Genomic DNA, 11,323 nt, shown 5'->3' on the forward strand with positions numbered 1-11,323 from the left:
TGTACAGACATGAATTTGAAGAATTGTCCAAATGCCCTAGGTGTGGGGTATCACGATACAAAGTCAAGGATGATGAGGATTGTAGTAGTGATGAAAACTCAAAGAAGAGCCCCCCAGTGAAGGTGTTGCGGTATCTGCGGATCGTTCCAAGGTTTAAGCGTCTTTTTGCTAATGGAGACGACGCTAAAGACCTTAGATGGCATGAAAATGCGAGAAACTGTGATGGAATGGTCCATCATCCAGTTGAATGCTTGCAGTGGAAGAAGATAGATCGTTTGTTTCCAAATTTTGGCAAAGAGGCAAGAAATCTTAGGCTTGGACTAGCCAGTGATGGAATGAATCCATATGGAAATTTAAGCACCCAACACAGTTCATGACCAGTTGTACTAGTCATTTACAATTTGCCTCCTTGGTTGTGGATGAAGCGAAAATACATGATGTTGTCTATGATGATATCGAGCTCAAGACAGCCAGGAAATGACATTGATGTTTATCTAAGTCCGTTGATTGAAGACCTGACAAAGTTGTGGGACGAGGGGGTTTTAGTGTTTGATGGGTTTCGAAATGAGACTTTTCAAATGCGAGTGTCATACCCTAATTTCGTTTGGGGACCATTGTTCGGTGGCATGCAACTTTCATTTGACCACTTTGAGGTACTTGGCACCCATCGTTAGGCAAATCGTGAAGTTCCGAGACATGCCGGAAATCAAAAGGAAGCATTGTTACGCAATCTGTGAAATTCCGTAACATGTCGGAAATCAAAAGGAAGTAATGTTACACAATCTGTGAGTTTCCGTAACATTCCGAAAGCTAAAAAAGGAGTAATTACATGGCCCGTAAGGTTCCGTAACCTTACGGAAAGAAAACAAGTATCGTTACGAAATTCATAAATTTTTGTAACGTTACGAAAAAAGAATCACAAAAAAAGGTAAGGGGGTGTACTTAGTAAAAATGGGGGTGCAAATAGCAACCAGGCCCACTTGGGTGCAAATAGCACTTCCGTAACGTTTCCGTGGGTGATTTCGCGAAGATTTTCAACCGTTCTTCGTTCGTTCTTCGGTCTTCAACCAGTAAGTTCCCGAAATCGAACTTCTCAATTCATTCTATGTACCCTTAGTGGTCCTCATTTGTTTTCACGTGCGTTTATTTTCATTTCATTTACTTTCCGTACCCCCTTTTGACGTGCTTTAGTCATTTACTTAAGTCATTTTCTTGCCTAATAAAAAATAAAATAAATTTCCACCAATCATTTGAATTGTAATATCCGTTAATTTTTGTTAAAATGAAATCCGACCGTTCAGTCATGCCGTAACCACGTTGGAAACCAAAAAGAGGTAAAATAATAATATAATAATAAAAAAATATTGTTTAGTAAAATAAAACAAAAAAATCAATCGGACGTTTCTCTTTGGGATTTTTTCTTTCTTAATTGAATTGACTAATAACCAAAGTGAAACTAAGGCTAAAATCAATTCATAAACCAAACTTTTTGTCAACGCCTAAAAAAGCCATTTTTAAAGGTCCAGCACCTTTAAATGGTCTTTTCCGCTTTTATTGGTTGAGTGTAGATTTCTAAAAAGCCTAAAATCAATATGTAACTTTGTTACCTCTTTCAAAAATAAAGAAATCATTAATGGTCCAATGCCTTAATGTTTTCTCACTTTTCAAAAAGAATCGAAAGATTGTCTAATGGTCCAACGCCTTAAATGACCTTTCATTCAATAAAAACATATCTTGCAAAAAAGGATAAAAAATAACTTAACCAAAACACTTTGTTCACAAAAGAACTACGTAGGTCTTATTTTCTCATCACAATTGAGGAATACGTAGGAGCAAAGGGAAATGCCCTTGTCGACCACAAAAAGATAAAAATATAAAAAGGCATAAAAAAGACATAAGAACATAAAAAGGGAAGATAACATAAATTGAAGTCATATTTGCACATTTGATTAAAGGCTGTCGTCTCTTGTGACAGACATGTGGGGTGCTAATACCTTCGCCTTGCGTAAATACAACTCCCAAACCTTTCACTTAAAGTTTGTGTAGATCACGTCTTTTCCGTTTTTTCCGACGTTTTCCTCAAATAAACGTTGGTGGCGACTCCGTGCATATTCCTTTCCGGCGTTTTTCTCCCGCTGAAGGGTAGGTTGCGACAGTTGGCGACTCCACTGGGGACCATTTTTTGAGAGTTAGGCCATTTAATTTTGTGCCAAGTTTTATCATGACATCCTCATTTGTTGGTTTCCCTTTATTTTCCTTATGTTCTTGTGTATATAACTCTTTTATGCTTTTAGTGTGTTTTAAAATGTATGCATGAGGTAAATATTTTCATTTTGATGCACACAAACACCAACACAATTTGCACACACGGTGATTTGAAAAAGGGCCCTATACCCGGGTTCGTGGGAACATAAGGAGTGGAGATGAATCTGTGATCATGCTAGGTCTCCGACTTGCTTGATTACAGTGAACCCTCATCTAGAGTTTTTATCTTTGATAACATATTGTTGCTAGTAGTCCCTACTGCTGCAATATGTTCTTCGAAGATGATGATACCTCTAGAGACCATCAAGAGAGATATGACCACCTTGGGGATTATCACTAAAGGCCTTGTTAGCTCCCTCCCTTGTAGGTCCCTTGAATAGGGGCACGGAGCGGACACGCTGCGTGCCATTTTTTCACACTGCCATGCATAAGTGTCATGTACCCTTTTGCTTATATTTTGTGAATATTGTCATACTATGTACATTCCCGTGTTGCGCCTTTTGCACATGCATCACGCACGGGTTCTGTCTTGATCCCCTCTCTTTAGCAAACCAACGGAGGGTCCGTGTCACCTTCTTAAATACATACGTCGGGCACTTTGCTACCCCCAAGACGTTGTATCTAAGAAGGAGACAATTTCTCGGGCTCCCGTATTCATAAATTGCATCTGTGTCATATGCATTTCTTCATGCATTCATCCTTTCCACCCATGATAGATGTCGAAGTTTTGATCCACACTAGATTTTTGTTCACTTTAGTAAAACATGGGATCAAGTCAAATGCCTTCGCTTAAAAAGAGGTTCTATCAAGTCAAGGTCAAGAGCCTAGGAATCACCAATTTAAAAGAACTAGGGAAGTTGATGGGTCAGCTCCAGCGGAAAGCTTTTCGTAAAGCTTACGGTGAAATCAGGGACCTAGCCATGGTAGAAGTCTCCACAGAGGCCATTGCCTCCCTCGCCCAGTATTATGATTAGCCGTTGAGGTGCTTCATCTTTGGGGACTTCCAGCTATCACCCATGGTGGAAGAATTTGAAGAGATCCTAGGATGTCTTCTAGGGGGAAGGAGACCATACCTCTTCTCAGGGTTCTATCCCTCATTAGCTAGAATTTCCAAGATAGTCCAAATCTCGGCGCAGGAATTAGACCACAGGAAGCAAGTCGAAAATGGGGTGGTTGGAATACCGAGAAAATATTTGGAGGAAAAAGCAAGAATCTTGGCAGGTAAAGGCGAGTGGGCCCCGTTCATAGATGTTCTCGCACTGTTGATTTTCGGAGGAGTCCTCTTTCTGAATGTGGATGGGTTGGTGGACCTGGCAACGATTGACGCTTTTCTCGCCTATCATAACCACAAGGAAAGCCCGGTTGTCGCTATGCTAGCCGACCTATATGGCACCTTTGACCGAAGATGTGAGAAGAACAATACGAGGATTGTTTGCTGTACTCCAACTCTTTATGTATGGTTGGTTTTGCACCTTTTTCACCAAGAGGTAAGGCATGCTTGCCCGCTAGAAAGTCACCGCTCATGCACAGAGAAAGGAGGGGCAAATCGGGACCAACTCTTAGCAAACAAAGAAGGAGCGTCTGTCAACTGGTTCCCTTGATGGAAAGAAGGAAGAACCAGAGTTCTTATTTCGTGTGGAGGATTTCCGAATGTTCCCTTGATGGGGACGAGGAGTTGCATCAGCTACAATCCCGTTCTTGCTATAAGACAACTTGGCTACCCTATAAGATGGGCGCCACTAGAGGATGAGCTCACGCCTGTCATTTCATGAGGTTTCAATAAGACCAACGTGGAGACACTTCAGAAGGTCCGCAAGTCATGGGAGGTGTTGCAAGAGAAGGACAAGGAACACAGGGGCAGTAATAATGGGCCCATCGGTGGCTATCGTAAGTGGTTAAAAGTCCACATGCAAGGTTTGGATTGGCTTCCATGTTTGAGAACCGCTAAAGGGGAGGAAGTTGAGGCACCGGAGGGAGACAAAGAGGTGCAGGCCTTTAGGGCAGAACTCGAGCAAGCCCAAACAGTTAAAGAAAGGTTCAAATCAGCAGCTCTGAAAATCCGAAAGGAGAATGCCGAACTGAGAGATATAAATATAGCTACCAAAGCCTTGGAACAAGAAACCAAGAGGGCTCGTAGGGAAGAGCACGGTCGGAACAAGTTCCGAGGCGCTCTGTGGGGTAGCAATAGCGAGCTTAAACTCCAAAGAGACGAAAGGGATCAATCACGAGTAGACAGTTTGATCTTGAAGGATGAGTTGAAGGTTTGCTCAAGGGCCAAAGAAACCTGTCTCAGCGGTTATGCGAGACAGAGACCAACATGTTAGCTATCGTCAGCAAATACCAAGAAGAGCTAAATCTAGCCATGTCCCACGAGCATAAAGTGGCGGACGAGTATGCCCGAGTGTACGCGGAAAAGGAGGCTAGAGGAAGGGTGATCGACTCGTTACATTAAGAGGCAACAATGTGGATGGACCGATTTGCTCTTACCTTGAACAGGAGTCAAGAACTTCCCCGATTGCTAGCCAAGGCCAAAGCAATGGCGGACACCTACTCCGCCCCCGAGGAGATCCATGGACTTCTCAGCTATTTTCAGCATATGATAGACTTAATGGCCCATATAATTAGAAACCGCTAGGAAGTTTGTATTATTGTAACGACCCGCCTCGTCGCTACGGTATCCACACTCTAATATTCGATAATTTCAATTTTTATAAAAAGAACTCCCTTAATTTTTTTTTATTATGAAAATAGAAGTGATTTTGTCACAACATAAATTCATCCAACAACAAGCCATTACTTAAGTGAATATGCATAATTACATAGAAACAATAATTCGGTACATGTCATACACATATAACGAAAATTAAATATGTTCATATATATATATATATATATATATATATATATATATATATATATATATATATAATTAAAATTCCAGTTTTACATCTTTAACTCAACAAAATAAAACTTAAAAACCAACTACGGAGGAGTTGATTACAAAACACAACTCTCTCCCAAAATAACGCCAACGTCATCACGTCGGCTCGGCGGCTCCTCACCAGAATCTTACTCCCTACACCCTGCCACTGTCATTCTGCTCACACGAACAAGGTTTGTGATCATCACAGGTATCAACCACACGATACAAAATTGCAAGGGTAAGTTTATTATAAAAGAACCAATATCAATTCCAAATAACCACAATTAGCAAGGAACATAGGCAAACATGATAAGCATACACAACAATCATTATTCAACACTCATATCCAACAAATATTCATCATTCACATCCAACAATTACTCATCATCCATCCATGTACCCAATCAAGAATGCACAGAATGATCTAACTCAACACTCAGATGCAATGTGGTACGTACCAACAACAACCAAATATCAAGAAATAGCCTAAGTGTGTCCACACGACACTCTCACTTAGGGAATTGTGCTGAGTTTGTCGAGACCACCCGGTTGTGCACGTAACAGCCCCCCTCCCATAGGTGATCAGCCTGGGAGCCCAAAGGTGTTCCCTACCTGGTGACAGCCCCCTAGTACAAAGTACACTTGGCCACAGTTACTCTATTTCCTGTGTCGTATGAGCTATGATCACGGCCAAAAGTAAGTGCCAAAGACCATGGACCAATTAAAGCACCTAAGCATCCCCTCAGGAATGCTTAGATTCTCTAACCACGCTAGTTACCCACGTCTGGGCCATCCAACAAGGTCAGTGCACTCTACCCCCCCATGACATACACTTCATACGACGTATGATCGTGGCCAAAAGCTAGTGCCAAAGACCCTGGAAGGTCAGTGCACAGTGCCCCCCACGATCATACACAACATCCAACGTATGAACGTGGCCAAAAGCTAGTGCCAAAGACCCTGAAAGGTCAGTGCACAGTGCCCCCCACGAACATACACAACATGCACATGCCAATGCATTTCCAACATCAATGAACAAATCGTATTTCCATGTCATTCACAACATAAATATCATCTCATCTCAATGACGTTATCAACAACAACAACAACCTCATTTCATATTCACATATTCATCAATAATAACAATTCATGTTGACATGGTCTTTATTAACAACATCATCTCAAATCAATATCATCATAATTATCATTATCATCACATATCAATCAAAATCCTCAATAGCAACATCAACAACAATTCAAACAAACACAACAATATCATTTCCACACGCACGGTCTTCAAACAACACATTTCAAACAACCAAAACAATATCATTCATCACAATACATATATATATATCGCATCCCATTAGTAAAAACATAATTTTCTTTGAAGAAAAATCAGCATGCAACAGGGACAGGCAGATATCCTCATAGCTAGGTTCCCTGACCCTAACTATGGTGTTAAAACGGTAAATTTTATAATAAACTCCCCTCACCTATCATGAGCTACCCCGCGGATTCCTCATCGCGTCACTTGAAGATTCCTTTTCGTCCCTTCTCGTCGATTCCACGCAAGCCTCTACTATGCCAAAACGAAGGAGACTTAGTATGGATTTCAAAAAACAAAGCTAGTAACAGTGCTTTGGGTCAAACACCCACATCACTACATGAAAGAGCTGAGAGTATTTCGGGTTTTACAAAGGAACGTAATTTGGAAATTCTGACCACGCCAATGTGACCGGGGTTCAGTGTAGGTTACAAAAATAACATGCATTTCATGAAAGGATAATGTTTACAAAGTCTCTTTCTCTAAGGTTTTTCAAAGGAAGCATAAGACATGCAATGGCGGTTGCAAAGTTAGAAAAGATGCAAAGACAAGATGAAACTAACAAGAAACAAGCATAGAACCATGGTTACCTCGAAAGAAAATGAAAGATCAGATTAGGGTTTTCGTTCTCTACCGAAATCGCAAGCCAAGTTGGAAATTCTGCTTCGATTGAAGGGTTCCTCTCGGTGTGGGTTTTCAATGGAGAACAATGATGGTTTGTGGTGGCTAATGGTGGATGTGGGTGATGGAGAAAGTATTTGGAACTTTAGAAATGGATTTGGAAGAAAGAAAGAAGAAGAAATGGCATTTTTCCTAAGCTACAAGAAAGCAAAGGCTGAAATGCTTAAATAAGAGATGCTCTCGGGAACGGAAGCTTCTAGCACACTCCAGATATTTTCTCAAAGATCCCAACGGTTAAATCATGGAAAAGTGTTTTGTGAAGTTGCAGACCAAATTTCGAGAAGATCCAACGGTTAATGAAGGCTGGGCAGCGTTTTTACCGAGGCAGCTTCATGTAGCTTTCTCTAGAAGCTTCATTAAGAGGCTTCCTCTAGAAGCTTCCTCGTGGCTTCTTTGAGAAGCTACATCCTTATCTATCCACCCCTCTATTAACTAAATTAACTTCCTTAAAAATAATTACGGATGAAAATAACGCAACAAATAATCAAACATCAAACATAATTACTAATAATATATAGATATATATATATCAGGGTGTTACAATTATCACTCAGATCTTGACTAGTTAAACTTTCTGAATAAAATGAGTTTATCCCGCGTTTTTACTCCAAAGATCAGTGCGAATCAAATCACTCCCACATTTTATCTCTAGCATGCATTCATATCATGCATCGCATAAGCATCTCTTCATGGCATCATAATGAACATATTATTCCTGCATTTGTCTGTTATCATATTCCAACATCACATTTTGCATGAGTCATTGCATCATCATGCATATGCGTTCAACATACTTTTTGTTCTACAAACTGCATACCTTTTGTTTTCATGTTCGCTCATGCATGATCCTTGCATTTTCCTCTGTAAAACAAAAACAAAAAAAAGGGGAAGCATAAAAATTCACGATGCATTCTTAGTTGCATATATTCGGTACCATGAGCCAACCATGTTGAGATCATAAACCCGTTTCACTTAAAAAAAAATGATTGAACATGGTACCTAATGCATGGTTAACTAGGAAATGATGTTTCTTCAGGCTTCTCAATTTCATAATTACATTTTCCATGCATAGCTTAAAGTATGCCCGAGTCATTCATCCCTATGAAAGGTTGTTGAAGTATTGGCGATCAGAATTTCCATTCCTTGGATTATAGGGTTGAACTAAGCTCATGCTTTTTCGAAAAAAGTTCATCAAGTCAAGTTGAAGTATGGAAGTAACCATCTTGCAAAAATTGGGGCAAAAGATGAATCGAGTTACATCACTGCTTCGTCTACTGCCAAACACATTTAGGACTGTTGATGTCCTTGTTACTTCCAGTTTCACCTTGACAAAGATGTCATGGACCATGTTGAAAATCTAAATTGATTCAACCTCATGTCCTGCATAAAAATTCGCAATACTTCAACTGTGAATCATTCACATACATCCATGCTTTTCACTGGTTGCATTGTTCATTACATTCTTTCTTTGAAAAAAGAAAAACGAACTTAATCATTGTTAGAAAAAAGAAAAGAACATGCTTTACGGTGCCCTTACTGAACTCGTGCTAGAGCTAGAGTAATGGTTAAAGTAGAGGAGGCGCAAGAGCAGATGAAGGCCGACATGGAGGCCATGAAAGAGCAAATGGCCACAATGATGGAGGCCATGATGAGCATGAAGAAGATAATGGAAGCCAATGCGGTTACAGTTGCCGCTACCAACGCTATTGCTAAGGTGAACCCGATGCCCCCATCTGGCCTTAACCAAATGAATCATCCAACCTCAGATATGGTAGGCAAAGATTTGGGAAGTACGGGTGGCCCCCCATTATGCGCAAATTCAAAACAAGCATGCCTTCCCACCATATGGCTTGCCTCCCAACTATACACCACCCAATGTGGCATACATTCCCAATGAGGATGTCAATAACTCCGCTCCCATACTCATTGAAAGCTGACAACCTCATCATGCACATGTCTCTTAAACCATGGGGGAGACACATGAAATGCCCCACCACAATCTAGCGGACTTTGAGCCTTGCCTCGTGTCATACCCTAATTTCGTCCAGGCATTATTACTTGATGACATGCAACCTTTGGTTAGCCGCTTTGAGATACTTGGCGTCCTTTGTTGCACAATAAATGAAGTCCCGAGACGTGTCAGAAATCAAAAGGAAACAGGCTTGCGCGATCCGTGAAATTCCGTAATGTGGCGGAAATCGAAAAGAGGTGTTTTTGCGCAATCCGTGAGTTTCCGTAACTTCTTCGAAAGCTAAAAAAGAATAAATACATAATCCGTAAGGATTCATAACCTTGCGGAAGGAAAATAAGTATCGTTACAAAATTCGTAAAGTTTCGTAACGTTACGGAAAAAGAATTATCAAAAAAAGTAGAAGGGGGGTGCATTTAGTAAAAATGGGGGTACAAATAGCAATCAAGCCCACTTGGGCCTCCTAGATTCTTCCTCCAGCAGGCTTTTGCTTCTAGAGGAAGCAACCTTGCTCGCCTGGGCGAGCTGGGTGGCAAGCTCCTCCCCTATTTTGCTATAAATAGGGGGGGGGGAGTGAAGGGAGAAGGGGTTCAGCCATCTTGGCACTTCTTATTCTCTCGAAATGGCTGAGGAAAATTACTTCCGTGAAGAAAATTCAAGCCGAGGCGCTTCCGTAACGTTTCTGTGAGTAATTACGCGAAGATTCTCGACCGTTCTTCAGTATTCTTCGTTTTCTTCAGTCTTCAACGGGTAAGTACCTCAAACCGAGCTTTTCAATTCATTCTATGTACCCGTGGTGGTCCACATTTTGTTTCATGTATTTTTATTCTCATTTTCATTCGCTTTCTATACCCCCTTTTGACGTGCTTCAGTCATTTATTTAAGTCATTTCTCGCCTAATCTAAAAATAAAATAAATTTCCACCGATTATTTGAATTGTATCATCCGTTAATTTCTGTTAAAATGAATTCCGACCGTTCGGTCCTGCCGTAACCACGTTGGAAATAAAAAAAGGAGGTAAAATAATAATATAATAATCAAAAAATACCTTTTAGTAAAATAAAGCGAAAAATAAATCAGACGTTTTTTTCTTTGGGATTTCTCATTCTTAATTGAATTGACTAATAACTAAAGTGAAACTAAGGATAAAATCAACTCGCCTAGTCAAGCTCGTCCACAAAAATAGGATTTTTGAAAGTTTATCATTTCAGTTTCTTATCAAGTAAAATGACTCATTTTTAAGGTCCAATGCCTTAAAATGATCACCTTTCAAGTAAAAAGAATCGCTTGATTCACTCTTAAGAAAGAACTACGTAGGTCTGATTTCCTCTTTGATGGAGGGTACGTAGGAGCAAAAGCCCTGCTTTTGTCGACCTCAAAAAATAAAAAGAAATAAAAGTTAAGGTAACACAATTTCCACAATTCTAAAAAATAGGCTGTTGTCCTTTGAGACAAACGCGAGAGGTGCTAATACCTTCCTCAAGCGTAAATACAAATCCCGAACTTAGAATTTTCATTTTGACCGATTTCCTTCGGTTTTCCACAAATAAACGTTGGTGGCGACTCCACGCATCTTTCCTCCTTTGGAAAGCGCACCCATGAGCCTCGCCCTCGCTCGCTCGCAAAAGGGCACGTTGCGACAGTTGGCAACTCCACTGGGGACTTTTTTTTTTTTTGTGAGTTAGGCCTATTTTAAGGAATTGTGGATTTGTGAAACTTCGTGTGTGCATTTGTTGAACTGTGTAAAATGTAAATAATTGTTGTCTATTTCGCATTCTTTACACTGCATTCTAAGCACCCACGGGTTTGAGTAAAAAAGGGGCCCTATACCCGGGTTCATGGGAATTTAAGGAGTGGAGGTGAATCTATCATCATGCTAGGTCTCCGACTTGCTTGATAATAGTGAAACCTCGTCTAGAGCTTTCTCTCTTTATAATGTGTTGTCGCTGGTATTCCATACCGCCACAATATTATTATCTTGAGTGATGATACCTCTAGAAAACAGACGTGTGAGTTATGAATTGTTGGGGAGTAGTTATTAGAGACCCCTAGATATTGTCCTATAGGTTCCCAAATAGGGGCAAAGAGCAAACACGCTCCGTGCCATTCGTTCTCATGCATCCTTTGATAAATAGCACTAGTTTATAGTTCTTGCTAG

The sequence above is a fragment of the Glycine max genome, chromosome 12 (assembly GCF_000004515.6).
Source record: "Glycine max cultivar Williams 82 chromosome 12, Glycine_max_v4.0, whole genome shotgun sequence".
Taxonomy (NCBI): Eukaryota; Viridiplantae; Streptophyta; class Magnoliopsida; order Fabales; family Fabaceae; genus Glycine; species Glycine max.